This window comes from Chiloscyllium punctatum, chromosome 7, assembly GCF_047496795.1.
Source record: "Chiloscyllium punctatum isolate Juve2018m chromosome 7, sChiPun1.3, whole genome shotgun sequence".
Classification (NCBI taxonomy): Eukaryota; Metazoa; Chordata; class Chondrichthyes; order Orectolobiformes; family Hemiscylliidae; genus Chiloscyllium; species Chiloscyllium punctatum.
In genome coordinates, this window is record NC_092745.1 from 93869501 (window position 1) to 93894876 (window position 25376).

General features: G+C 40.6%; 1 protein-coding gene across 1 annotated transcript in view; it reads left to right on the forward strand.

Moving 5' to 3' along the window:
- pik3r3b (phosphoinositide-3-kinase, regulatory subunit 3b (gamma)) overlaps window positions 1-25376 on the forward strand; it is a 555201-nt gene that overhangs the window by 494294 nt on the left and 35531 nt on the right. The window lies entirely within an intron of this gene.

The window sequence follows — 25376 nt, forward strand, 5'->3', positions numbered from 1 at the left end:
TACCTCAGTGGATGAGTCCTCAAATGTTATCTCAGCAGCTGGAATACTACTCTTGATTAACAAAGCCACATGCTCCACCCCCCAACTTTTACCATCTTCTCTGTTCTTACTGAAGCATCTAAATCCTAGAATCTGCAACAACCATTCCTGTCGCTCCTCTAGCCATGTCTCTGAAATGATCACAACATTGAAATCCCAGATACCAACTCATGCTGCAAGTGCACCCACCTTATTCCGGATGCTCCTGGCATTGAAGTACACACATTTCAAACCAACATCCTGATTGCTGATGTCCTCTCATGACCTTGTAAACCTATCCCTGACTTCACTACTTTCAACCTCCTTTATGCTGGAACTACAATTCAGGTTTGCATCCCCCTGCTGCATGTGTTTAAACCCCACCCAAAGAGTATTAGCAAATTCATACCCGAGGATATTGGTGCCCCTCTGGTTCAGGTGAAGACCGTCCTGTTTGTAGAGGTCCCACCTTCCCCTTAAAGAGCTCCAATTATCCAAGAATCTGAAACCCTCCTTCCTGCAGCCACATGTTCAGCTCCGCGCTCTCCCTGTTCCTCGCTTCACTAGCACGTGGCGTGGGCAACAAACCAGAGATAACAACTCTGTTTGTTCTAGCTCCAAGCTTCCAACCTAGCTCCCTGAATTTCTGCCTTGGATCTCCACCTTTCTTCCTACCTATGTCATTGGTGCCTAAGTGGATCATGATTTGGGTCTGTTCCCCCTCCCCTCAAGGATCCCAAAAACACGATCAGAGACGGCAGGAACCCTGGCACCTGGGAGGCAACACACCAAGCCTGAGTGTCTCTCGTTCCCCCAAAACCTCCAAACCGCCCCCCTCCCAAACTATGGAGTCCCCGGTGACTGAAGCTCTGCTCCTCTTCCCTTTTCCCCTCTGAGCAACAGGGACAGACTCTGCACCAGAGACCTGTGCCACATTGCTTGCCCCCGGTAAGTCACCCCCCCCCCGCCATAGTATCCAAAACGGTATACTTGTTGAGGGGAACCACCACAGGAGATCCCTGCACTGCCTGCCGGTTCCCTTTCCTACCCCTGACTGTAACCCATTTACCTTCTTCACATGGCTGTGGAGTAATTACCTCTCTGTAACTCCTCTAAACAACCTCCTCTGCCTCCTGAATGATCCAAAGTTCATCCAGCTCCAGTTCCCTAACATGGTTCTTGAGGAGCTGGTGTTGGGTGCACTTCCTACAAATGAAGTCAGCAGGGACACTAGAGGTGACCCTTACTTCCCACATACTGCTGGAGGAACATTCAACAGCCCTAATCTCCACTCCCACTATTCTAAATTCCCAAATCTGCCCTAATCTGTGGGTGAGCAAAGGCACAGATGGGAGCCAGGGAAGTGACTGTTGAAAGCCTCCCCTGCCCCAAAGCCACCTCCCTTGCCTATTACAATCGGACCTGAGTGTCGCTGTACAGCCTTGGCCTCAGCCTCTGAAGCAGTGCTACTGTTCACAATGACTGTTGACTTCCTATTGACTGCCAGCTTCAGGCGATGCTGACCCAGGAGTGACAGGCCCAAAAACACTCTGGGTGACCTCTTGGGTTCACAATAGGCAATTGATCCACAGCTTTCTCTTTGGTAGTAGTAAGGGATGTCCCATGTATTATGGCACCAGGCCCACACTTTGAACACAAGCCAGCACAGTGGCTCAGTGGTTAACACTGCTGCCTTACAGCGCCAGAGACCTGGGTTCAATTCCAGACTTGGGCAGCTGTCTGCGTGGAATTTGTGCGTTCTCTCTGCACCTGCGTGGGTTTCTTCCAGGTGCTCCAGTTTCCTCCCACAGTCCAAAGATGTGTAGGTTAGGTGGATTGGCTAAGCTAAATTGCCCATAGTGTCCAGGGATGTGCAAGTTATATGGATTGGCTATGGGAAATGCAGGGTTCAGGTTTGGGTTGGGGGGTGGGATGCTCTTTGGAGGGTCAGTGGACTCAATGGGCTAAATACTGTCGGGATTCCACACTGTAGGGATTCTATGATTGTATGACAAATTGGAAAATTGTGGCCTAAGAGAGTAAATATTTCATAGAATGTTGAGTACATATCAACCTTAAGATATCTTTAGACGCCAACAACCATTGTCAAGTAAGCACCCAAACTCTCCTAAGTGTACCCACAATAATAATGTGCACTGACACATTTCCTGTACAACCTTAGTTGCCTCAGCTGCATAGGCAGTTTTGACAACACCCCATATTTTTATTTTAGGGACGGAGGGTAAAAGAAACAGATGCTGCATTGATACTCATCATTACAAAATATGGCTGCCAGTAGCAATCAGTATATTCCATAATGTTTGTGGATTGAGAAGAGAGGATATAAGAATATGCTATGCTTTAGCCAAATTAAATGTACGCTAATCTTGGAATTGTAGTGGACCAACCCACTTTCCAATTACACCTCTGTATGATAAAGTATTGCATTTATCTAGCACTATTCATGATCACCAGACATCTCAAACAGCCATTAATGCACTGTTGAATTGTAGCCATCTTTGTAATGTCGGTAACATGGCAGCCAATTTGTACGTAGCAAACTCCCACGAACCAATAATGATCAGGCAAATTGTTTTTGAGACTGTTTGAGGAATAAATATTGGTCAGGACACCAGGAATACCTCTTTTATGTCAGCTAAGAAGGTAGATGAGGGGTTTAATCTAATATTGCTCTGAAGATGACACTTACTCCAGCAAACCCAGCTGTGTTGTACTGGAATGTCAGTCTTGATTTTTAGTGCTAAAACATGAGTCAATTATTAGAATTCTTCCCCAAAGCCATTCTCTATGTAAAATTCTAATCATAGTCACTCCCACTTTTGACTGTAAAATTACAGTTCATGGCCTTGTTTCAATACATCAACACACTTCCCATTCACTTGCACAGGCTGCAATTCCAGTGGATTAATTAACTTTCCATTTTCTCTTACACTATACATTTCCTAATTAGAAGACTAAAATGTACTTAATTAACAAATTTTTAATGTTCAGCAAGAAGTATGGTCTGTCTGCCTTCAAATTAAACCTGAGACAGCAGGAAACCTCTGAAGTCTGTTCAATTATAGCTTTTAGTTCAGTATGCACCATTGTACGATCAAACAAAAATGCTGAGTGACTGATTGAGTAAATAGGCTTCAGTTCAGAGATTTTCCAATTGACCGGTTTATTGAAGTGTACGGTTTCTTGGCAAACCAATTATATGTTTATCAAAATTAGGCTGGATAAAGGATATCTGCTGTGTAGTTTAAAACCTGAATGAACTTCTGTGTTGAAACTTAAAGTAATGTTGACCCTGATTAGTTTGGTTGGTTTTGCCAAAGGAAATACTCATGGTATAGCTATCGTGCAGGCATTTGGGAATTTGAGAGTACATAAAGGTGCCATAACTGTCCCAACAATCTTGTTTATAAGAGCCAGATTTTTTTCAAATTGAGTGGTTTGTGCCAATGTTCCTTTTGCTGACAAATATAATCACTTTTAATCAATTTTTATATTGGTTTCTGAATCTGTACAGATGGAAAATTACTCAGCATTTGAATGTTATAATCAAATACGGAGGTCTCTCAGCTTCAAGTGGTGGATTTGGAACAAGAGCTTTGCATTTAAATTTCATTTAAATATATTCCAAAATGACACCATCAGAGATCTGCAGCCACACTTAAGTCAAGGCTGAATCACTCAGGGTATGAAAGCATGGTATTTGTATTGAGGCAATCCTGCTATAAAGAAGCACAGCCATGTGAGGCACATTTTCACTTCTAGAGGCATTAGATAAACCATTTTAACCTAAATTGCTTCACAACTAAATTATTGGAAAACAAAATTGGATGGAAAATAAAACAATTCACCAATCCAATCAAATTAATTCTAATTTTGCTACTTAGATTAGAATGGCCACATATTTTATGTCCCATGAAATCATGAAAGTGTTTTTTTTAAGATTCTTTTACTGTGGCACGGAGGCTCAATGGTTACTGCTGCTGCCTTACAATGCCAGCAACCCAGGTTCGATTCCAGCCTTGGGCGACTGTGTGGAGTTTGCACATTCTCCCTGTGTCTGCGTGGGTTTCCTCCGGGTGCTCTGGTTGTCCAAAGATGTGCAGGTCAGGTGAATTGGCCATGCTAAATTGCCCATAGTTTTAGGTGCATTAGTCAGAGGGAATTGGGTCTGGGTGGGTTACTCTTTAGAGGGTCGGTGTGGACTTATTGGGCCAAATAGCCTGATTCCATGCTTTAGGGAATCTAACCTAATCTAAAAAAAGTTCCTACTCCTCCTTGGTCAGTGCTTTCCTAAAGACATGTTGTGACACACATCATTTCCTACTCACAAGCCAACTATTCATCAAGGGGTCACAAGACGTTTCAAGCCATGAAATGGGTGTCAAAGTGGGAAAAAGTTTGAGAAGTATTGACCTAGTTAGGCCACAGTACCTCCCCCCATTGGCTTTTCTTATATAATGTCGATGGACTATTTTATTAACCATATTAACTGACTAATCGCTTTATTCTGTAACTGTAACTCTGTAATCTATTGGATCTCATTCACTAATATAGTTGTCTACTGGCATGACTGTCATTCTAGTTGCTACCTTATTTATCGCATTGTTGGCTGTATTACAATATTTATGCAAGTGAGGTTGACTGGGTGTGAAACATTGTTGCTGATACTGTGCATTCATTGTTTAAATATAACTGTTCTAGCACCTCTTAAATATATATTCTATAAATGTCTGACACATACTGTATCAAGCTGAACTGGGAAAAAAAACCAAAAAGAACATTTCTATAGTTACATTTTTTTCAATAACCTTTTAAACAATACATTGAAACTTTCTTATAGATTTTTCAACTGTTGTAGCAGTATTAACTGTTGTAGCAGTACTATGTATTAAAATCAACTCACATAGCTCTATAAATTCAGGCCAGAACATAAATTCTTATTTGTTGTTTGTGTTTTCATTGACCTCGATCCAAACTTATTAGGCAGGAAATTTGTTCATTTAAACATATACATTTTTAAGAGATTGAAGGGAGTAAGTCACAAGGGCCAATATATGGTTTCTTGGCAACCAATTACATGTTTAACAAGAGTCTAACCTTTAACTCCAAAACGTGTTTAAGCAACTCCCTTAATATTCACAGGATTACCATGACTGAATGCCCACATCTCATGATTGAATAATACATGTTCTGCTTTTGTGAAATGTGCGCTGACTATTCAGTTGTGATTCAGATCAGCTAGGAGCAGTGTGTGAAAACATGTGACATATTTAAGGATATTTTGCTGATGGACCTTGAGTTAGAAGCTTGAAAGTTCCAGTCCATTAGGACCATTATAATGTTCTTAAGCAAAACAGGTGCATGCTCTGCGAGAGCTGGTAAAGAAACTCCACTGTGGATTCACATTGACTTTAGGATGAACTTATTTAGCTTTTTGTAGCAAAAGATGCTGCTGCCATAGAACCATAGTTGTTGCCAGCATGGAAGGAGGTCAATTGAAACATCATATCTACATCAACAATAATTCAAGTTTTCATGCATCAGAATGGAGGAGTCTCAACTTTATAGAAAACATTATTTGGAGCTATTTGCCTTAATTTGCCTTGCGGCAGTGTACTGGTATAAAATTGTTATTAAAACCATTCTGGTGCAATTTTGTCAAGAACCCACAGATAATGCAACTAGATAATATGACAACCTCTCTCTCTCCACCAATTGCATTTCTATTGGAGGGAAGCAGAGGCCTGGGTAAAGCCCACTTCAGAGTGCAGCTGCTGCTAACTTAACCGTTGAACACTCACCCTGAAATTCAATACAACACCACACTGCCACTTAACCCATTGTTATGCATCAGATTCAGGAAGAATACACTAAACTGCCCAGATTTAATAACTACTGGGATTTCATATGAGGCTGATATCAAAGTTAGTTTGTAGCATACTAACATATTTTGCAGAAAGCAAGTACTGCCAATTGTAAGCCACTTTTTCAATGTGGGTTATTCATTAGGAGTTGTTGTATCTTCATTGTAGGGTAATTCCACTTACTTTTGCAACAATAAACTGTCTTTGCTTACATTCAGTGTTTATAGTCATGTATACTGTTGCATTGAAATCTACTACAGTTAGATATTTCTTTGCTGTATTGAGTATTGCTTGGTAGATGGTTTGATTTGACTGCATCATGAAGCTTGGTTATATTTCAGATGCATCTCCACCCATAATCATTCTGTCATGATTCACACTTCCCTGGAGAAGTTTTCTTAGTTGAAAGAAATGAATGTTTGTTGGAGCTTTGTGCCACTTCCAAAGCTAATTGGATCAAGAAAATGTCAACAAAATTATCATTAATATCTAGTCAGGTGTCTCAATAATACCTTGAAAGATTTTTAGTTGTTTATAGCTGTTCATTTCCTTATTAGTCTGCAGTAGCACAAATTCCTTTTTGTGTGAAAATGATGCATTTATTGAGTTACTGCCAAGGGTTTATATTCATGCCGAATGAACAGCCATTATTTGTTAAGAATCTTTTGATAGCCCTATCTTCCGATGTCTTTTTTTTTCCAAACCTGAACATAAACTAAAGAAGTAGTTGTATTGATGTAGATTTTTTCTGGGGTTGATTTAGCTCCGTTGGCTGTATGGCTGGTTTGCCAACAGAGTGGGTTCAATTTCCATGCCAGTTAACATGAAGGATTCTCCTGCTCATCTTATCCCCTTACCTGAAGCATGGTGGCCGACAGGTTAAACCACCATCACTTGTCCCTCTGTAATGAGAGAACAGCCCTATAATCCGGTTAGATTATGGCATCATTACCTTTGTGTATGTAGTTTCTTTGATCAGTATGGGTCATCCCAAAGCATTTCATAGCCAATGAGTACTTTTGAGTTGTAGCAGTCACTGATGTAAAGTAGAAATTACAACAGCAAATTTACATACAGCAAACACCACAAACAGTAATGTGATAATGGTTAGATCATCTATCTTGATCAAAGGATAACAATTGGCCTGGACATTAAGGATAGTCCTGCTGCTATTCTCCAACATGATACTTTTGGATACTTTATAATTACCTGAAAGGGCAGTTAAGGTTCTGCTTTTAAAGCTAGCACCTTTGACAAAGGACTGCACTGACTTGTCAGCCTTGATTATTGTGCTGAAGTCCTGGAGTGTATTATAATCCCAAACAAGAATACTGACAAGCCAGATATTTGTTGACATCGGACTTGATCAAACATAACCATTGAAGAATACAGTACACAAAAGAACAAAGGATAAGGAAATAAGCAGCAGGACAAGGTTCGGAATGGTAGACTGGTTAGCAAGGTTAGATCACATGGAATTCAGGGAGAGATAGTCAATTAGGTACAAAATTGGTTTGAAGATATGAGACAGAGGGTAGTGATGGAGAGTTGTTTTTCAGACTTGTGACCAACAGTGTGGCACAAGGATTGATGCTGTTTCCACTGTTTCTCATCATTTATATAAGTGATTTGGATGGGAATATGGGAGGTATGGTTAGTGGGCTTGCAGATAACACCAAACTTGGTGGTCAGTGAGGAAGGTTAACTCAGAGTACAATGGGATCTTGATCAGATGGGTCAATGGGCTGAAGACTGGCAGATGGAGTTTAATTTAGATGACTATGAGGGGCTGCATTTTGGAAAGGCAAATGACAGGCAGGACTTATACATTTAATGGTCAAGCCTTGGGAAGTGTTGACAAATAATGGGACCGAAGGGTGCAAGTGCATAGTGGAGTCACAAGTGGGCAGGGTGGTGAATGAAGCATTTGGCATGATCGTATTCATTGGTCAGTGCATTGAGTATGGGAATTGTGGCTGTACAGGACATTGGTTAGGCCACTTTCAGAATACTGCATTCACTTCTGGTCTCCCTTCTATAGGAAAGACATTATTAAACTTGAAAGGGTTAAGAAAAGATTTACAAGGATGTTGCCAGGGTTGGAGGATTTGAGTGAGAGGGAGAGACTGCATAGGCTGGGGCTGTTTTCCCTGGAGTGTCAGAGGTTGAGGGGTGACCTTATAGAGGTTTAAAAAATTATGAGGGGCATGGATAGGGTAAATAGACAAGGTCTTTTGTCTAGGCTGGGGGAGTTCAGAACTAGAGGGCATAGGTTTAGGGTGAGAGGGGAAAAATTTAAAGGGACCTAAGGAGCAAACTTTCACACAGAGAGTGCTATGTGTATAGAATGAGCTGCCAGAGGAAGTGATGGAGGCTAGTTCAATTGAAACATTTAAAAGGCATCTGGATGAGTACATGAATAGGAAGGATTTAGAGAGATATAGGCCAAGTCCTGACAAATGGGACTAGATTAGTTTAGGATGTCTGGTCAGCATGGACGAGTTGAATTGAAGGGTCTGCTTCCTTGCTGTGCATCTGTATGGCTCTATGACTCATCACTGGAAGCCACCTCTAAGTTCAGTGTTCCTCTGCTTACTGATTTTTTAAAGAAAAAACAAGCTTCTGTTCAGAACATAGCTCCATTCTCAAATAATTACCCCCATAGCAACCTCTGATCTCTCTTGCTTCTAAAAGCAATGGGCCAAAAGTTCAAGCATTTTTTTAAGAGACGCTGGCATAATGAAACTAAAACTGTACATTTTCAAATTTTAATTTAACCCACTATAGAAACCTTCTACAGCCTTCTGACTCAGAGGAAACAGTTTGATCAACTGAACTGTAGCTGACACAGCAGTTTGAGATATTGAATGTATGCGTGACCCACACACATCACAACCCTTTCCATCTGCTTCTTATGACCCACTTCTGTTTCTATTTGTGGCTCTCTAGCTTCATCCTGAATGTATTTGAATTTTACTCTTTGCATTTCCCATTCTGTAATGATGCCAGATTTACATATCCATTAAAGCTGAAGAATTTTCCATACAGGATAATGAGTGAGACTGCAACACTTGCAAAACCGAGACTAAACTCAATAATTCAGTTACTTGCAAATAACACCAGAATGCTACTCTTCCGTCATCAGCCATGATAATTGTTTTTATTAAATAGGTTCCTGCTGCACCTGACCTATGGCATGTTCCAGTTCCAGCTAAGTATCTGTACCAACAGTCCACTCAATCTATTTTGGCTTAACAATTTCTTGTTATAAAAATTCAACAATTGCTATAAATGTAGTGAAAATGGACTATCAATATTTAACTTTCTTCATTTGACTTTAATACCTGGGCCTTTCATGGACTAATAATAGTTTTACAAAAAACACTATTGACTGAAAATGATTGCTGTGGACAAGCCCAGGCTGTATGGAATATGGAATATGGAATGGTTATGGAATATACAAAAGCAATTGCATCAGAATTATCCATTTTAATCAAGAGGACTAAAACTTACTGAACCGTCAAGAAATTTGCATGATAAATTCCCATATTGAAAGATGAAAGATGGCCTACAGTAGCCAGCAGCATGTACTTTTGAGTAACAAGGGAGAGAAGAAACAACCTACACTGAGAGCAGCGAGAATATTGAAATCTCTTCTCTCTACCTCTGTCAATCGCCCTCAAATTCAGAAACTTGCTGATAAAAAGCAACTTGCAACAACAACACCTTTCACTGAGAACTCTAGGATATCTGCAGCTATGCCATTATTGGGGAAAGAAGACTACAGCTATACGACTGGACTAGTTTTTTTTTCATTTTTGCAACCAAAGGGACTCATAGTTTGTAGCTGCAATTGCTTTTACTTGCCATTTCTACACAAGACATGCCTCCCTCCACTCCAACCCAACCTCCACTCCTGGCACCTTCCCCTGCAACCGCAAGAAATGCAAAACTTGCGCCCACACCTCCCCCCTTACTTCCCTCCAAGGCCCCAAGAGATCCTTCCATATCCACCACAAATTCACCTGCACCTCCACACACGTCATTTATTGCATCTGCTGCACCCGATGTGGCCTCCTGTACATTGAGGAGACAGGCCGCCTATTTGCGGAACGTTTCAGAGAACACCTCTGGGACACCCGGACCAACCAACCCAACCACCCCGTGGCTCAACACTTCAAGTGCCCCTACCACTCCACCAAGGACATGCAGGTCCTTGGACTTCTCCATCGCCAGACCATAGCAACATGACAGTTGGAGGTTGGAGGAAGAGTGCCTCATCTTCCGCCTAGGAACCCTCTAACCACAAGGGACGAACTCAGATTTCTCCAGTTTCCTCATTTCCCCTCCCCCCACCTTGTCTCAGTCAAATCCCTCGAACTCAGCACCACCTTCCTAACCTGCAATCTTCTTCCTGACCTCTCCGCCCCCACCCCCGCTCTGGCCTATCACCCTCACCTTGACCTCCTTCCAATTATCGCATTCCCAATGCCCCTCCCCCAAGTCCCTCCTCCCTACCTTTTATCTTAGCCTGCTGGGCACACTTTCCTCATTCCTGAAGAAGGGCTCATGCCCGAAACGTCAATTCTCCTGTTCCTTGGATGCTGCCTGACCTGCTGCTCTTTTCCAGCAACACATTTTCAGCTCTGATCTCCAGCATCTGCAGTCCTCACTTTCTCCTCCTAATAAATTAGGTAATAAAACTCCACTCTCTTTCATTCAAGTACCCTTGGAATTGGCTCTCCTACATTGTTATCACACTTGAATTGTAGTTAGTTAGCAATATGATCAAACTGAAATAAAATATTTGTCGCAACTGACTGAGAGGGGTTCGACGAGAAGGGAGCCAATCACCTTCCTCTCTATATAATAACACAACATTTACTGGGGTGAACTAGGAGAAACTCCTATTGACCTAACATTAAGTAGCTTTGAAAATACTTTTCCGCTATGCTGTGTGGGCATTTTGCTTTTGTTGATTTATCTCATTTATGCTCATGAACAGACTGCTCATTATTTTGCGTAAATATGATAATGTTCTAGTTCAACAACCTGTCATTCAGTATCTCCAAATATTTTGTGCAGATGTAGCAGCAAAAGCGTCAGATACTAATTTTTGTTCATTTCTAAATCTCAATCCCAAAGCTTTAAGTGCATTTTTTCTTGGCAATGCAGCAATTTATTGTTTACATCCATCTTTTTGTCCCATTAAAGAACTGTCATATTTTGTTATCTTATTTTGTTCTCGAGATGATACTTTAACTCACAGCTGTAAAACTCTAACAGTAGTATTTAGATCCTCCTTAAAATCTACATCATTGAATAAGCTTTCAATAACCCCTCCTAATATCCTTCTTTGGCTCGGTGTCCAATTTTGCATATTTACACTCCCTTGTATATTATCCTATGTAAACTATGCTTTGTAAATGCAAGCTGTACTCTTGACAGAATTTTATCAGGCCTCTGGATATGTTCTGAGGCTGGTGGGGGGAGCTCATAAAATGGCAGTTGTACACAACAAGGGAGAGAAGCTTTTTGTGACACCATGGGATGTGTACTATTTTGGAAAAGCAGCTGGTGAAGGGCAGTATTGGAATCAAGTTTTCTCAGTCTTACTCATGTTTATAAAGTGAAATATTATAAGTGGACAGCTCTTAACCAATTGCAGTTTCAGTAAGTGTAATTTTATACATGCGCAAGTGTAAACCCAGCCAATGCCCTCAATTTGCATATAATTAAACGCATTTGATATATTGGAATGGTACTGGAAAAGCACAGCAAGTCAGGCAGCATCCGAGGAGCAGGAAAATCGACATTTCGGGCAAAAGCCCTTCACCATTCCTGATGAAGGGCTTTTGCCCAAAACATCGATTTTCCTGCTCCTCGGATGCTGCCTGACCTGCTGTGCTTTTCCAGCACCACTCTAATCTAGACTCTGATCTCCAGCATCTGCAGTCCTCACTTTCACCACATTTGATATATTGTCAATGACATGAGCAATAGCACTGTGATGTGGTCACATCATGAACAGAGCTGGATGAACAATCAATACAATTAAGTGCCCAATTCGCCACCACTTCATGCCCCTGTCATCATTTTACTGGATCTGGATAAGTCCTTGCTGTGTAGGGAGACAGTCAGATAGAGCAAATGTGCCTCCAAAGCTGTCTTAAGAGGGCTGAGCCTTTTTATGACAATTTTGTGGCTCATAGAGGGGTCTGCTGAAGTGGTGGCAACCCCTGGAGCACCAGTGCTGCTGTTAGTGGGTTACCCTACTAATTATTGGAGCTCACGTACTTCTCCCCCTCATGTCTTTCAATAAAAAAGTTACCTTCCCTTCAATGGTGCCCTTCTCTTCCATCTGCTGCTATGGAAGTGGCCACCTATGTTGATGACGCTACCAAGCTGCCAGTCCTCTGATTGGGCAGTTGGCTCAGAGAGATGAACCTCTTGGCATCACTGTCCTCCATATGGGCTTGAGATCATATCAACTGTAGTACCTCAGGCTGTCCTATGAAATTATGGCCTGTGCCTCTGCCATATTAACGTTCATTTGTCTATGTACAGCCTGTAAAAGTCAGTTCTTCACAGGAAATATGGGGGTGTATCTAATATTTGGTGATGTTTCAAGAAAGATGTGAATAATGCAAATAATGAAGCTTGTACACAAAATCATTTTCATGCAAAAAAGAACTTGTCCTATAATAACAGACAACTTCTGTATTATAGAGATGTTCTTGCAGTACACGTTATTGAAGCAACAGGAACATTTTAAAAACTGAAATGATGAACATTTGATACTCAGTTGAAATATTTATTTTTCAAATATTGAAGTATGGAAACAGTTAAGTTTTAAAAATGCAGGAACAGCAAGTCTGACTCAACAAGAAAAAAACTTGGCAGAACTGATATTCCAGAAGGAAAAATGGGCTTTGGGCCTGGACTGTATGTTAGTACCAGTGTTGATAAATGTGATATCAGCATTTACACTTTCAGACCAGTGAGACTAACAGAGTACTTTATTCTCATTATCAGAGCGTAATTATTACATCAGTTCCACAAAGCAGACATTAAAAACTGTTCAATCAATGTTTCATGATTGTAGGCCTATTTCCAAGTATATTCAAGCATTAGTTTCTTCTTGAGAAGGCATTGTAAATGGCATCTCACTGTTCCAATTAATTTTCCTCTTTGTCTCCCCTCTACCCCAAACCTTCCACATTCCCTATTGAACTGTTTATGCTGACAGTTGCAAGATTTAGAAATCTTTGTGTGAATCTTTCCTTTCTGTCCTTTCTACCATTCCACTTTTGCCCCTCCCCTAACAAGTCTAACTAATTTTAGGAAATTGTGAGCATTATCCTCTCAAAATATCTTGCTTAAGCATTCTTTTCTCATTACTATCTTAAATGGCGACTTCTTCTTAGCTATATGGCTGTGAAAGATGTCAGTGCTGAGCAGGTTGAACATGTTCATCGCACAATGTTCACATTCACTTTCCAACATGGTCGCTGGATAATGATCAGGAGGTGGAGCCCTGTTTATGCTCTTTTCCCCTTTCTCCCTGGCCCAGGGGTATTGAGAGAATTTTAATTATCGAGTTAAGTTCATGGAGCACATCACAAACTGTGAATTAAACTTGGTCGTTCCTGGAATGTGTGTGGTTGTTACACTCTGGTATAATTACCAAGTAAACCACTAGCCAACTTGAGGCTTTTAAAAATAATGACTATACCTTCTTAGCATCTGTGCTGTGACGGGTCTTTTTTAATGTACTGACTTGTCTGTTAGTTGAGTAAAAATGCTCTTCGTTGTATAGTAGTCGGGAACATTTGGCAAATCTTCTGAGGATTTCCAGAACATAATTAGTGTGTGTGTGGTTTTTTTTTAATGCAGTGGTCAGTTTATATCACAGTATTATAGTGGATGGAAGACTGCTGCCCTTTTATAATAGTATGCTCAGGAATAAGTACAAAATTTTGAAAATTTTTTTTCTCTATCATCTTACCCCATTATAACCCCACTAAAGTGTCTGTTTATATATCGGTTTGCCTTAGTATTATTATTGTTGCCTTTGAATCAGAACATTTGCAGAACTTATCCTCACTCCGGGGCTACAGCATCTAATCTGGGCTGTCACATCTGTTCAATATTGCATCATTAGAGTTGACTTACAGCATTGCATATTAAACAGAGGCCCCATTCAATGAATATAAAAGATCCTATGAAACTTTTTAATGGAAAAACATGGAATTGTCCAAATATTGCCCAAGTGCCCTGTTGCAGATTTGTCCCTTAACCAATGCCACCATAAAGCCAAATTAACTGTTCATTTTGTGCATTGCCATTTCTAAAATTTTGCTGTACACAGATTGTCTGCCATATTTACCTGAGAACTCTTCAAAAGCATTTCAACAATTCAAAGTAATCCAAGACATGTTGAGGATGTGAAATATGCTATCTACATAAAAGTAAAAATTTCGCAAAATAATCCCCATCCTGTCTCAGGTTATCATACCAAAAAGTCATTAACTACATGGCAATGCCTGGCATTAATGCAAGATATAAACACTCGAAAGCATATATGCCTAGAGGGAAAATGAAAGACTACCACCTGTATGATAGAATTTTTAATTAATCATTGTTTAAGATCTCACACAAACATACTGTGCAATTGAGGATATATATTGATAAGATAGACAGCAGTGTAATTCTGACTTTCCTGGTTGAATCACCTGTGGTTTGCTAAATGAGTTCCATTTACAAATGAGTGAAACATATGAAAATATTTGCAGAGTCATTTGTAAATGTATCAACTGCATTTAATTACAGACTGTAGAATCATAGTGTGGAAATAGGCCATTGAGCTCACAGCAACCCTCTGAAGAGCATCTTATAAGCCTGCATTTCTCATAGCTAATCCACCTAGCCTGCACATTCCTGGACACTATGGGCAATTTAGCATGGCCAATCCACCTAAGATGCACATCTTTAGACTGTGGGAGGAAACTAGGGCACCCGGAGGAAACACAGGCAGACGCAAGGAGAATGTGCAAAATCCACATAGAGAGTCACCCGAGGGTGGAACTGAACCTACATCCCTGGCTCTGAGGCAGCAGTGTAAGCAGTGTGACACCCCAGCAGCTAGTGAAACATTGGTGTGCAGAAGATGCTGGAGTCTGTTATAAAACACATGACAACAGAACACTTGGAAACCATTAATGGGTTTGGATAAAGCTAGCACGGGTTTATGATAAGCAAATTAGGCTTAACAAACCTACTGGGTTTTTAAAAGGATGTAACAAGTAGAATAGATCAGGCTGAACTCATGGATTTGGTGTATTTGGATCTTCAGGAAGTTTTTTTAATTAATTACTGGGAAACTTAAAGCACATGGGATTGAGGGTAGTATATTGGCATGGATTAGGATTTGGATTTCAGGTGGGGAACAGAAAATTAGAGTAAATAAATCTTTTTCAGGGTGGTAGGCAGTGACCAATGAGGTATTGCAAGGATCAGTACTTGGATATATCATTGAATGTTGCCAACATTGAATTCCCACGACCAACATCCAATTAAATGCAATTGATACATTTACAAATGAATTTCCAAATGTTTTCATATGTCTCACTCTTTTGTAAATGGAACTCATTTAAGCAAACCACAGGTGATTCAACCAGGCAAGTCAGACTTACACTGATGTTGATACAGAAACTTAACTGGACTTGCCACATAAACCCAATGGCTGCAAGAGCAGGTCAGAGGCTGGGAAGCTGCAGTGAGTGACTCACCTCCTTACTCCCCATAGCATGTCCATCATCTACAAGGCACAAGTCAGCAATGTGATGCAATATTCTGCGCTTGCCTGTGTCAAAACTCATCCCTAACAGCATTGTCAATCAACCCATAGCATATGGACTGAAGTGGGAAAGCAGGCAGCTCACCACTACTTTCTTGAGGGCAGCAAGGGTCAGGTAATAAATGCTGGCCAGCCAGTGATGCTCACATGCCAAAAGCATTAAAAAAATGACCTGGATGAGGGATACAAATACAGTATTTCCAAGTTTGTTGATGACATTAAACTGGATGGAATTGTGAGCTGTGAGGAAAATGCGAGGAGGCTTCAACAAAATGGCTGCAGGTGCTGCACAGCAGCATGTCTATTCCTCTTGTCTGATGAATGCTAACAATCTTGACAAGCTGCCTGGCTTTGTGAGTGCACTAAGCAACATGCCAAGGCAGAATTTTTCAGACCCTTTAAGGTGCAACTGAGGGAGCAATGTGCCAAAAGACAAGGCAGAGCAAGATAGGGATGATGTAACCACAAAGTAGGCACAAAGTGAGGGGGCCCTAAGAGAATGAGGGAGGATCCCTGTGATGCTTCCTTATCCATTCCAGGAAATAGGTATTGTCCCTGCAGGCAAAGTGGCCTTGCACAAGAGGAAGAAGCTAAAAGTTAAGAAGCTCAAAATTTCTTACTGGTGGCACGGTGGTACAGTGGTACACTGCTACCTCACAGCTCCAAGGACCCGTGTTCAGTTCCAGCTTGGGTGACTGTCAGTGTGGAGTTTGCACATTCTCCCTGTGGGTTTCCCCCAGGTGCTCTGGTTTTCTTTCAAAGATGTGCAGGTTGATGGATTAACAATGCTAAATATCCCATAGTGTCCAGGGATGTGAAATTAGGTGGATTAGCCGTGGAAAATGTAGAGTTACAGGGATAGGGTAGAGGGGTGAGTCTGGGTGGGATACTCTTCAAAGAGTCAGTGTGGACTTGTTGGGTTGATTGGCCTGTTTCCACACAGTAGGATTCAATGATTAATATGTAGAAAAGCACACCTGCCCTTTCTTGCCTATAAGGAAAACTCACAGAAATTATAAACAATACTTATGTTAGCCCCTATGATAACTCTGTTGCTTTGTTGACAGTTCTGACATCTTTGTGAGCCTCCCAACCTCTGGAATTAAACTTGTGTCATGACACTGATGACCTCATCAGGCTGCAGCTTCAACACGTCAAAGAGACGCCTCCCATTTCAGAATTATGGCGGGTTAAAATGCCTTATACAAACAGAGCTTGCTGCCTCACCACCATTGTAACAACAAATATGATTAAAATTGTATTTTCAGGCTGTTATAGCTTATTATAGAGTGACACTGTCCCCTTAAGATGGAACTGTCCATTCAAAATGTCTGTTATTATACATTGTAATGGTTTCTTTGTCACCTATACACCACATACAAATAATAAATGTTCTTTGTCACCTATACACCACATACAAATAATAAATGTTATTTTAATGGTGTTTGTAATTCTTGTGAATAGCAGCTTTGAAAATTATAGTGAGATCCAACATGCCTATAGTATCAAAATTAGTCAAGAAATTGATCTATCTGTAGTTTTCTTTGGATCTGTAGCCATTGGGGGCTTGGATTTTCTATAGTATTCTGAACGTGACAAATTATACGCCATATTATTTTAAATTTCTAGTAGTCCCTCCCTGTCCCCCAGCTCTGTCTTTGCTGTGTTTTGTGTCAGGCGGAATAAAGTGTAGGAAGATACCTTCAATGAGACAGTAAACATTCAGATTTTAGGAATAAGAGAATGAGGGGGAGGAGCAGGGAGAAAGACATGAAAAATAGTAATTGGAGTCATGGAGATGTGTAGCACAGAAACAGACCCTTTGGTCCAACTCGTCCATGCCAACCAGATATCCTAACCTGATATAGTCCCATTTGCCAGCACTTTACCCATATCCCTCTCAACAATTCCTATTCATATGTCCATTCAGATGCCTTTTAAATGCTGTAATTGTACCAGCCTCCACCACTTCCTCTGGCAGCTCATTCCATACACGCACCACCCTCTGCGTGAAAAAGTTGCCCCTTAGGTCCCTTTTAAATTTTTCCCTTCTCACTCTAAACCTATGCTCTCTACTCCTGGACTCCCCCACCCAAGGGGAAAGACCTTGTCTATTTGCCCTATCCATGCCCCTCATGATTTTATAAACCTCTATAAGGTCACCCCTCAGTCTCGAACATTCCAGGGAAAACAGCCCCAGCCTATTCAACCTCACCCTATAGCTCAAATAGTAATTGTTGAACAAATGTCCTTTCACACAAGACTGGAAACCTCAACTGTAGTCTAGATCCGTGGTCTTTAGGAAAAAATATCACTTATGATTAATGGAAAAATAGATAAGCGTACTTTTTTAATGAACACCAGGTTAAGGTCCTTACAACATTTTCATTTTTCTCATTCAGCTTTAAAAAAATGTCCCTGTGAATTTAGATGATTTAAGTATTTGTTCTCTGTTCTCTCGTAAAATATTTGTTTGCCATACCCTTCTTGTTTGCATTTTATTGAAATTGAATACAAGAACTTTTTTTTTCAGACCCCAGACAGGAACATTTTAGAGCCTTATGGTGGAATATTCTATTAACATTGGCAGAAAGAAGAACATAACTGAAATAGGAGATAAAAATGAAAGAAAGTTAACTGAATAAAAAAGTAGCAGTACTTTCAGTCAACTGAAAGTGTTAAGTTTAGAGAGAATAAAAATTAAATGTAAATAAGCGTGGCTTCCAACTGCTTCTGGAAGTCAAAGATCATGAATTATGCTCATTGTGGAAGTGTTTTCTGTTCTTTTGTGGTCCAACTTGTTGAGACAAATTTGAAAAGGTGATGCCTTATTCTCCTTTCAATCTTCTCTTTTATAGCTGCACTCCTGCTTACTCTGAGGCAGTCAACCAAGGAAAGCCCTTCAGAGCCAGACTTACACAGGCTGACACTGGCAGAGAATGAGATAGAAACCCCATTTACACAGGCTGAACTTCGGCACAAGGTGGCTTTTGTTTAATCAATCTTATGTCGCCTTGTAGCAATCATTTAGCAGACACCCGCTGAAGGGGGAAAAAGGCACAAAGTAATTTTGAAAAAGTGTCAGCAATTTATTGTAGGATTTGACATTTCTCATCACATCCTGCAAATAATAATTGTAGTTTTTTTTTGATAAATTATGGCAATATAATCCAGTTGACTTTCCGAGAAAATATTTCTTTTCTTAGTCGTTCATTATTGCTGGAAATGTCAAAATGGTTAAATGCATGTAAACATTCAAGATTTCAAATAATTCTCGACCAACCTGGGAAACAACTGTTTAACAGTTTTTAGGCTTTTTTCTTTACATACCATTAGCTGCCCAGTACTGAATGAGAATAATTACATGCTGAATCAGCATGGCTTAGTCATGGAGAGGTTATGTCTGACAAATCTGATAGAATTCTTTAAGGAAGTAATGAGCAAGTTAGACAAAGGAGAACCAGTGGACATGATTGATTTGGATTTCCAGAAGGCTTTGACAAAGGTGCCACACTGAAGGCTGCGAAATAAAATAAGAGCACTTGGTTTTAAGGGTAAGATACTGGCATGGAAAGAAGATTCGCTCACTGGCAGAAGGACAGATAGTAGGGGTAGAGTGGTCTTTTTCAGAATAGCGGCTGATGACTAATGGAGTTCCGCAGTGATCAGTGTTGGGACCACAACTATTCATGATGTACATTAATGATCTGGAGGAAGGAATTGAGGGCATTGTTGCTAAGTTTGCCGATGACACAAATTGGTGGAGGGACAAGCAGTGTTGAGGAAGTAGGAAGGCTGCAGAAGAAATTAGGCAGGCTAGGACTGTGGGAAACGAAATGGCAGACAGAATACAATATGGGAAAGTGTGAGATTATGCAGTTTGGTAGGAAAAATAGAGTTGTAGACTATTTTCTAAATTGGGAAAAACGTTAGCAACCTGAAGCAAAAGTGACTTAGGGGTCATAGAGATGTACAGCATGGAAACAGACCCTTCGGTCCAACCTGTCCATGCCGACCAGATATCCCAACCCAATCTAGTCCCACCTGCCAGCACCCGGCCCATATCCCTGCAAACCCTTCCTATTCATATACTCATCCAAATGCCTCTTAAATGTTGCAATTGTACCAGCCTCCACCACTTCCTCTGGCAGCTCATTCCATACATGTACCACCCTCTGCATGAAAAAATTGCCCCTTAGATCTCTTTTATATCTTTCCCCTCTCACCCTAAACCTATGCCCTCTAGTTCTGAACTCCCCGACGCCAGGGAAAAGACTTAGTCTATTTATCCTATCCATGTCCCTCATAATTTTGTAAACCTCTATAAGGTCACCCCTCAGCCTCCGACGCTCCAGGGAAAGCAGCCCCAGACTGTTCAGCCTCTCCCTGTAGCTCAAATCTTCCAACCCTGGCAACATCCTTGTAAATCTTCTCTGAAACCTTTCAAGTTTCACAACATCTTTCCAATAGGAAGGAGACCAGAATTGCATGCAATATTCCAACAGTGGCCTAACCAATGTCCTGTATAGCCGCAACATGACCTCCCTCCTGTACTCAATACTATGACCAATAAAGGAAAGCATACCAAATGCCTTCTTCACTAACCTATCTACCTGCGACTCCACTTTCAAGGAGCTATGAACCTGCACTCCAAGGTCTCTTTGTTCAGCAACACTCCCTAGGACCTTACCATTAAGTGTATAAGTCCTGCTAAGATTTGCTTTCCCAAAATGCAGCACCTTGCATTTATCTGAATTAAACTCCATCTGCCACTTCTCAGCCCATTGGCCCATCTGGAGAGGAAAGTGAGGACTGCAGCTGCTGGAGATCAGAGTTGAAAATGTGTTGCTGGAAATGCACAGCAGGTCAGGCAGCATCCAAGGAGCAGGAAAATCGACGTTTCAGGCATGAGCCCTTCTTCAGGAATGAAGTGTGTTCAAAATTCTCCTAAGATTGGTCCAGTGATTGTAACAAGGTTAGCCAAGTGGGCTTCATTGAATATGAGTGCCCTGGATGTGGGTTTTCTCGCTGAGCTGGAAGGTTCATTTCCAGATGGGCTACACCAGCAGTGCTTCATTTAGAGGCTCACTGATGTATGGTGACGAAATGTCTGGAAATGAACCTTGAGCTAACCTACATCCAGAACCTCAACCCAGAATCTACAAATCTTCTCAAAACTCGCTATGAGTTCCCTGATTGGTCCAGATTAACAACCCCAACAGGGAGCCCTGGCTGACAGATATAAACAGGAGGGAATACAAATAAAGATTTAAATACCTGTTGTTCTTCACTATGTCCTACATCTACATACTCACACACGACATGGGTGCTGGGGAAAATATAAGTATTACCACAGTTAGGCGGTAGTGTGGGCCTAAGAGAAAAAAATAAACAGGAGGGTCAGAATCCTGTTCACTCAGAGAGCTAGCTCTGTGTCAAGGACTCTCCACGTGTGAATAAAGGGTGACTTGGTTACGGGAGTTTGGGAGTTATTTCAGGTAGCATGCAGGTTCAGTTGACAGTTAGGAAGGCAAATACAAAATTAGCATTCATTTTAAAAGGACTAGAACATGAGAGCAGCGATGTACTGCAAAGGCTGTGTCAGGCTCTGTTTAGACCGCATTTAGAGTCTTGTGTGCAGTTATGGGCTCCATATCTAAGGAAGGATGTGATGGCCTTGGGGGGCTCCAGAGAAGGTTTGCAACAATGAGGGTTTGTCATATGATGAGTGGTTGAGGATTCTGGGTATGTACTCACTGGAGTTTGGGAGAATGAGGGGAAATCTCATTGAAACTTACAGAATACTAAGAGGCCTAGACAGAGGGAACATGGAGAAATTCCACTTCAAGGATATTCTTCAGTTAAAGGGTGGTGAATCTGTGTAACTCATTGCCACAGAAGATTGTGGAGGCCAAGTCATTGAGTGTATTTAAGACAGAGATAGATTAGTGAGGCGATCAAAGGTTAAGGAGCAAAGGCAAGACAATGAGGTTGAGAAACCTATTAACTATGATTGAATGGCAGAGCAGACTCGATGGGTTAAATGGCATAATTCTGCTCTTAGAGCTTATGCTCCTAAAGATTGGTTAGCTCATTTGGCTGGACTGAGCTAACCAACCCATAGGACCATAAGCTATAGGTTTGCAATTCAATGATGCCAACAGCAGAGGTTCACTTCCTGTACAAACTGAGGTCAAAATATAGATTATGCATTCTGAACCTCACCCTTGCCTGAGGCATGGTGACCCTCAGGTTAGACCCACCAACAGTTGTCTGTCTGTCTGTCTCTCTCTCTCCCTCTTTCTCTCTCTAACAAGAGAACATGCCTATGGTTTACCAATGTGCAAACTCAAACAAAATATGTTTGCAAATAAATTTGCTTTACTGTTTCTGGTCCGATCAGTGTCGACTAATAAACATGTCAACAATGTCTGGAAGAAAGCTCCATATTAGGATTTCTGAAATACTTCTATATTGGAGCAAAAATATTTTGCAAACTACTTCTTTGTCATTAGAGTGTTTAAGTAAGCTGAGATAGGTATTGTCAATGCAGAAGTTCTGCACCCATCTTCTGACAAAAGATATCACCGAGAGCTTCCTGATGACTCATCAGGGAAGTGCATTGCTAGTGTGTGAATGGACTTTAAAATAAGGAATTCTGGATTAGTGGTGCTGGAAGAGCACAGCAGTTCAGGCAGCATCCAAGTAGCTTCAAAATCGATGTTTCGGGCAAAAGCCCTTCTACTTGGTTGCTGCCTGAACTGCTGTGCTCTTCCAGCACCACTAATCCAGAATCTGGTTTCCAGCATCTGCAGTCATTGTTTTTACCTCTTTAAAATAAGGAATATCCCAGTTTGATTTGGAAAAGCTAATCTCATCAGTGGTGGCAGTGTGACACTTCATCTGGTTTTACCATCAAACTATTGGGAAAGGAATGTCTGCCAAGTCAGTAACTACAAGCTTATGCTGAAAAGTGTGCCTACTTTAAAACAGGATCAGGGTTGAGTATGATGCACCATGGATGGAAAATAATTGCCTGCTTAAAGTATGGGAAGGCAGGCTGCACCAGAACCTAACAACAACAAACTATTGATCGTGTACATCTTCACAGCAGAACCTGAATAACTATGCTTTCTTTAACCAAGAGATATTATTCAACGGTGCTTGGGAATGGGAAACTTTGCTGTATCTTTTTCATCGATGCCCAATTTCGCTGTGCTGAGATTAGATTTATCAGCATAGATTAAACCCACAACCTTCTGGCTGTCTGACTCATGACAACATGATGCATTTAACAACTCAGCCAACAAGGGCATTCCATTAACTGAATTTCTGCATAGTGTTTTTAAAAATGAAATGGGATTAAATTTGGTTCTAATCCTGAATCCCAGGTTTCTTAGCCAATTTTGGCACTTTTAGGACTGTGAAAATAAGACATCATCGTCTAGCAAACGACTATGGTTAGCGATTTGGTACTGGGAGAACAAAAGCCCTGGATCAGAAATAAATGGGATGCTATTAAGGCCAACTGGAATTAAAACTGTTCGAAGACTAAATCTGGAGGAGAAACCCGTATATAAATAGAATATATACAAAATATTGAAACCTGTCAGAATTATACAGCTTGTATTGAAACCTGCTCTGTTAAAAAAAACAGAACTATATTTTATATTTTTTTCTTTCTTCAGAAGAACAAAACATAATTCATTCTTCCTAATGGAGGCAGAATAGCGCTTGCAGCTGATAATAGCTTGGAATAAGAATGACTTGCTAGAAACGGTTGGTAGAACGTTTTATCAGGCGAGCAGAGGAGGTCACATTGCAACTAGGCATGACATCACCGTGCTGGTTAAAGCTGGTGTGAAACTAAGTATGCAGTAGCTAGAATCAGGGATTTCCATAACTCCCTGAAGCAATTCTGAGCTAATGTAATGAGTGTATCAGAGAAATCTCACCGATCCCAGCTATTAACCGTACAATGCAGTATTTCTGCATCCTCATCCCACAAACATAGTTTTCTCCATCGTATCAAAGAATCTGCAGAAAATCATTTTTTTTAAATAAGTGTTGAAATAATATGTTTTGTTTAGGAACAATATCTACCTAGGTCCTTCAAACTGACTTGTGCTAATAATGAAATGTCCTCACTGCATCTAATATGTTTTAAAAATTAATTTACATTTTGTGTTGTTACTAACAGTCCCACTACTAAATTATCAAAGGTTGGTTCTAATTTGAACCAATGAAATTGATGGATACACAGTTAGAATCGGATGTTGCTGCTCAGACTGCCTTCACTGGAGGTTTGTTTGAGGTCCAGAATGAGATGTACTTTGGAGCTCACGCGAACATGTTTGTTTTAAGCTCAGTTGTAAACATTAATACATCATACCCATTCGTCCCATAGTATCAAAATTAAAAGAAACGAGAAAAGTGCAAGCTGTTGCACAGCACAGTCAGAACACTTCTTGTGGTGTTCAGGGGTGGCAGGGGGAATGCACTTCACAGTGAATAACTTAGTGGGTCAGTGATCTTTCAGGAACGGTTGCGTAGGAAGCAGTTATGCTTGTCAACAGAGCTGAGAGTTTCTAAAATGGCAGAAAATTGTGAATGCTGTATTCATTCGAGAATGAATTGGAAGAATTTGAGCATTTCAGGATTGAACAAACTACTTTCAACGATGCTTTCCAAAAGATCCTGATCCTCTTTCAATTTGTTACAAATTGTACCATACTTATTATTCACTCAAGTTGCAGGAGAGTGATCTATCTGTAAATTTGTTCCTTATTAGTCTCATGACTCAGGAGCCACTATGCATAATTTTTGAGCCATAATGGGTAGTGATTAGATACCCCACCTAGTGGATACAGTGAAGAATGTCAAACGTTAATTGTAATTACCTGTTTCTAGTTGCGTTTAACTGTAATGTTACACATCGCCCATAAAGTATGCAGGAAAGTCTAACCCAGGTTTAAAATGCTTTTGACCAGCTTCAGATTTAAGCAATTGAGTTTGATTCATGAGAATCGATTTCTTGAGGCGTGATCAAGAATGTTCGTTAAGTCCCGCTTGAAATTTAATTAGTTAAATCCGAAGTTTAGAACTGGAGTAATTTCACAAACATCTCATACAAATTTCTTTCTGAGCTTCAAGAACTCCATATTTGTTATAGCTTCGGCTAAAAAGGGATGTTCAGCTTTGACAATCCTGGAATCCAAATTAAGTGCACAAAATAGTGTGGTTGTGTGAGCCAAGGGACATATGATTTAAAGCCGAAGTTCGTTCTTTGCAAACAACTTTTAGTACACAGTCCCTGACAATGGTTACTGTGAACTTTAATGAGGTTCTTATTTCACTAGCTTGTAAAGAAAACAGTTAAAACATTTGCTGAACTATAGCTGTTTTATGTGGATTTTATTTCCGTAAACGAATTTTGGCTGCACAACGCGAAGAATGACAGCAATGCAAACCTAAATATAAATTAACAATGAACTGAATGTATTTAATTCAAGAAGCATCCCTATTGTGGAACATTATAACAAAAGAAACATTATTCACTTTTTCTGTATAAACAATTCTTCTCTTCACAAGAACTACTCAGTCAACTCATTTTA